This window comes from Gracilinanus agilis, chromosome 4, assembly GCF_016433145.1.
Source record: "Gracilinanus agilis isolate LMUSP501 chromosome 4, AgileGrace, whole genome shotgun sequence".
NCBI classification, from domain to species: Eukaryota; Metazoa; Chordata; class Mammalia; order Didelphimorphia; family Didelphidae; genus Gracilinanus; species Gracilinanus agilis.
This window is the reverse complement of record NC_058133.1, coordinates 454,032,880-454,038,947: the sequence shown is the minus strand read 5'-3', so window position 1 is coordinate 454,038,947 and position 6,068 is coordinate 454,032,880.

The following is a 6,068-nucleotide window of genomic DNA, read 5'->3' as shown; positions in this document are numbered from 1 at the left end:
TGTGAACTGATCCAGCCATTCTGGCTGGCAATTTGGAATCATGCTCAAAGGGCTATAAAAGAATGTCTGCCCTTTGATCCAGCCATACCATTGCTTGGTTTGTACCCCAAAGAGATCATAGATAAACAGACTTGTATGAAAATATTTATAGCTGCGCTTTTTGTGGTGGCAACAAATTGGAAAAGGAGGATATGTCCTTCAAATGGGGAATGGCTGAACAAACTGTGGTATATGCGGGTGATGGAATACTATTGTGCTAAAAGGAATAATAAACTGGAGGAGTTCCAGGCGAACTGGAGAGACCTCTGGGAACAGATGCAGGGCGAAAGGAGCAGAGCCAGAAGAACATTGTACACAGAGACTGATATACTGTGGTAAAATTGAATGTAATGGACCTCTGTACCAGCAGCAATACAATGACCCAGGACAATTCTGAGGGATTTATGGTAAAGAATGCTACCCACATTCAGAGGAAGGACGTTAGGAGAAGAAACATATAAGAAAAACAACTGCTTGAAAGCATGGGTCGGGGTGGACATGATTGACGGTGTGGACTCGAAACTACCACACCAATGCAACTAACAACAATTTGGAAATTGGTCTTGATCAAGGACACATGACAAAACTAGTGGAAATGTGCATCGGCCATGGGTGCGGGGAGTGCGGGGGACGAAGGGGAAAGAAGGAGCATGAATCATGTAACCATGTTAAAAATGAATATTAATAAATGTTTGAAAAAAAATTAGAAAGCGAACAAATTAAAAACCCACACATGAAAACTAAATTAGAAATACTAAAAATTAAGGGAGAAATTAATACAATCGAAGTAAAAGAACTATTGAATTAATAAATAAGACTAGTAGCTGGTATTTTGAAAAAAGAGATAAAATTGACAAAGTACTGGTCAATCTAATAAGAAAAAGGAAAGAAGAAAACTAAATTGACAGTATTAAAGATGAAAAGGGAGACCTCACCTCTAATGAAGGGGAAATTAAGGCAATCATTAAAAACTATTTCGCCCAATTATATGGTAACAAATATAACAATTTAGGAGATATGGATGAATATTTACAAAAATATAAATTGCCTAGATGAACAGCAGAAGAAATAGAATACCTAAATAATCCCATATCAGAAATTGAAACTGAACAAGCCATCAAAGAACTCCCTAAGAAAAAATCACCAAGACCTGATGGATTCACAAGTGAATTGTATCAGACATTCAAAGAGCTACTAATCCCAATACTATACAAATTATTTGATATGATAAGCAAAGAAGGAGTCCTACCAAATTCCTTTTATGACACAAATATGGTACTGATTCCAAAGCCAGGTAGACCAAAAACAGAGAAAGAAAACTATAGACCAATCTCCCTAATGAACATAGATGCAAAAATCTTAAATAGAAAATTAGTAAAGAGACTCCAGCAAGTAATTAAGAAGATCATCCACCATGATCAGGTGGGATTTATACCAGGAATGCAAGGATGGTTCAACATTAGGAAAACCTTCCACATAATTGACCATATCTAACGAACAAAAAACACATGATTATCTCAATAGATGCTGAAAAAGCCTTTGACAAAACACAGCATCCATTCGTATTGAAAACACTGAAAAGTATAGGAATAGAAGGACCTTTCCTAAAAGTAATAAACAGTATATACCTAAAACCACCAACAAGCATTATATGCAATGGGGATAAATTGGAAGCCTTCCCAATATGATCAGGAATGAAGCAAGGATGCCCATTATCACCTCTATTATTCAACATAGTACTAGAAACACTAGCAGTTGCAATTAGAGAAGAAAAAGAAATTGAAGGTATTAAAACAGGCAATGAGGAGACTAATCTATCACTCTTTGCAGATGATATGATGGTCTACTTAAAAATCCTAGAGAATCAACTAAGAAGCTGGTAGAAATAATCAACAACTTTAGCAAAGTTGCAGGATACAAAATAAATGCACATAAGTCAACAGCATTTCTATATATTTCACAGCAGCAAGAGGTAGAAAGAGAAACACCATTTAAAATCACCCTAGACAATATAAAATACTTGGGAATCTATCTACCAAAACAAACACAACAATTATAGGACAACAACTACAAAACACTTTCCAAACAAATAAAACTTGTTCTCAACAATTGGAAAGCCATTAATTGTTCATGGATAGGACGAGCAAACATATAGAAATGAACATTCTACCCAAAATGTAGACTTGAAACGACCACACCATTGCAGCTAACAAAATTTGGAAATAGGCCCTGAACAAGGACACATGTTACAACCAGTGGAAATGTGCGTTGGCCATGGGTGGGGAGAGAGCGGGGGGTGAAGGAGAAAGTAGGGGCATTAACATGTAAACATTTTAAAAATGAATATTAATAAATGTTTAAAAAATCTATCATGACTATGCATTTAAACTTTCATTGTAATTCAAGATTAAGGCTACCCAACAAAAGTATAATTCTAACTTTAGAGACAAAATAATGTTGAAATATTAAAAACAATTCTGAAATATGCTCTTTAACCAAATCAAAAGTCCTATTAATTTTAGATCATATGAATTTAATTCTGCTGGAAATAGACTGACTATAGCATGTTACTAATAATGATTTGAACAAGAAGTAGCCTAAAAATATACTAACAGAGTATATAATTTTTGAAAAAGTGGTGTATCAGTTATATAGGAATAGAAGAGAATAATCAATGCACTCACTGAATGTTTACCTATTCTGGGAATAATATAAGAATACATATATATTAGACACACAAAATACTGTGTATTGAAAATATATGCAAATGTATTTTATACTATATATTATTAGAATGAAACATTCCAGTGTTTACTTTTAGCATTTTTACATGAGAAATACAATGTATTCAAGAACTCTTATCTTCTCAGGAACTTCCTACATTATTGTCTACAACATCAATTTTTGCCATCCAAGGCTCCAAAACTCATATGGCTTGATCTCCTGAGTCGAAGACTTTGCTACCTGCACACAGAACTGAAAAAGACAAACAAAACACAAGAAAATTTCAAATTCATTTCTTGGGGCCAGACATTTACTATATGGTACCTTTCACCTCTTATGAGTTCTTCATAACTGGATGACACCAGAAAAGAGAAAAAATAAAATCCTAATTTTTCTTAGTGGAACTTGTGCTCCTTCCGAATTCTAATTGTTCAGTTAATACAAAAAGAAAAAAATCAAAATATCTCTCCATTAATTTTACATTAGAGTTGCATTTGCTGTAGACAGTTATTTTGATTCTATTCTTTCCATTATCACTTTTCCAAATTATTTACTCATGGTTAAGGAATCAGTGTTTAACTTAAAAAATCTAACAAACTTGGATATAGAAAATGCTACATAGTTGTATTTGGGTGTTTCTTATGAGTTTAGTGTGTTCATATGTATTTGTATGTGCATTCATGTGTATATATGCATGTGAATATATGAATGAGATCTTTTTTGGTTTCTGATAGCTACATTATTTGAAAGGAGAAGAAATGCTTTTAAACAGAACATATTGGGAGACATTTTTAAAGCATTTACACTATTTAGAAAATTCAAAATCCTAATATCTCATTGAAATTGTATTTATTTAGTTATTTTTAATTTAGTTTGTATTTTGCTAAGTGAGCTCCTCCTGTGAACCACAGGGGTCTGTGAAATAGTGTAAGTAGGGAAGAACCTGAGAGGAATGAGTGGATTACTTTAAGGAGAGACTGTTTTTCCTTGGAGAGGGGGTAGGGGGAGGAGAAAAAAAGTCATTAACAAAAAGCTTTCCAAAAACCCCGTGGAAAGCCTTATTAGGCTGGGAGATCCCTGAGAGGCACTTTCTGCCACCTTCATTTAAAGTGCACGGCAGGCCAAATCTGATTCTAACTGACTTGATTTTAGTTGTACTCAGCAGGCAATTCAGTTAAAAAACAATATTTGATTTTAAGGCTCGTTTTTATGCTACTCTCATCTACTCTCATTTATGCTGTTTTGCTTGGGTATTTATTTTTTACTCATTTCATTGAAAACATTTATAATTCCATGATGAGATATCTTAGAGGGTTATATATTATGTGATTGTGGTCTAAGAATTATGATTCACTTGGACTAACAAAAAAATCACTTGAGAGGCCTGCAGATCTTATCTCTGGGTCTTAACAAAGTCTTAGTTTATGAATTATGAGATCACTTCTCCACTTCCATCTTTGGACTTACAAATATTTATAGGAAGTAGCTGAGTAAAGAAATCCAGGGCTCCAGTATTAAAGTAAAACCATGTTCTCATAGATGTGAACATTTTTCAGGAAAAGAATATAATGAAAGAATATTTTAATTAAAGCAATGAGGAAATAACATCCTTAATCTTAAAAAAAAAGATGTGAATATTCCATCCAATTAATCAGATTGCAGTCTATCTGAGTTTGCTTATTGTGCACTATATTCATACATAAATTCAAAATTTGTGTGAGAGGAGGTATAGCAAGAAGGAAAGAATATCCAGTAAGCATCAAATTAATTTGTGATCTAGAGGATGCCCAATGAGCAAGTAGCTTTACTTAAATTTTTTTAATGTTTCCAGCAATACCAATCAAGCATGTACCTGTCTTTCATTGTTCATTTCCTTAGTTATGACTTGACTGCCATTTAGAGGGTTTCAAGTCTTCCTGAGCCTAAGTCCAACATACTATTCACTAGGCACAGTGATAAAGGGAGGAAAATATTATATTCTCCTTCCACCATATAGTCCTCCTCTACTCTTCCTGCTTGATCCCATAGAATAGGCTTAATTCTTCTTTTTTCAAACATTAGGTATGAAAGTTCTGGGACTCATCATGATGTAGATTCATATCTTAGTTCTGACAATCACTGTGCTAACTGTGTGATCTTTGGCAAATTTGACCATTAGTATACCCAAGTATAAAAAGAGAGGGTTGAACTAAGTCTCCAAAAACTATCCTAATCATATTAATTTGAAGGTGGTAGATTAATGTGGATGAGTAGGTATCCTAGTGCAATAAATGGAATATAGAATTTGGATTCAGAAGAGTTAGATCATGGTTTTTCAATTTATAACCCATATGATATTGGTCAAGTCATTTAACTAATCAGGCCTCAGGTTCTTTATATGTAAAATGATGAGTTTGTATTTGTTTACATTTCCTTCTTTCTTTAAAACTTTAATCTATCACATGTAACGGAATCATATTCTCCCACCACAATTAATGTAATATATTCATTGTAAGGTCATCATGATTCTTTAAATGTGTAACATTGATTTGTCATCAATTTCTTTGATTTGGTCAAGAAGGAGTTGTAATTGGTTGCCCAAACAGCTGTCTACACCTCTGGAGTACTGTAAATAGTGCAAGATGGTTAGCAGTTACTCAGTCCAGCAATGATGCAGTCAATAAAGTTCAGGAGGTTCTAGGCTCAGGAGCACCATAAAGAGTCAGGCCCTTGCTCTTGAACAAGAGGCACCCCTCACCTATTGATAATTTCAGATGAGTGATTCACTTACCAAAAGGAAATGCACAGAGAACAAACTCAGATAGATATGACAAAGACAAATGCAGGCAGCTAACTAAATGGAGAATGAAGAATTTTCAGGACAGATGACCCCTTGAAAGAGTCAAGAATACACTTCATGCACTCAAGAAAGGATTTCCAATACCAAGAATTATGTGTTTACATTTTGGCCACTCTTGTTCTCTGTACATTTGCCTCAATAATTTCATACTCTCAGTTCAATCATCCTTCTCTTGAACTTAGTGTATAATTTTGTGGGTGCTTGTGCCCTGAGCCTTTAATTTTTAAAATTTTTATTTAAACTATTTTTACATGTTGTTGCAATTTTTAATAATTGTTTTCTGATATTTTACAATCCATATTGTCTTCACTCTCCCCCTCCGCAAGACAGTATTATGATATATGTTGTACATTTATTATCATACAATATATATTCTCATGTTCATGATACTGTGAAAGAAGACAGATATCACAGACTAGAGAAAAATTCATAGAGGAAATGAAGTGAAGAATGCTTTTATCTGCAT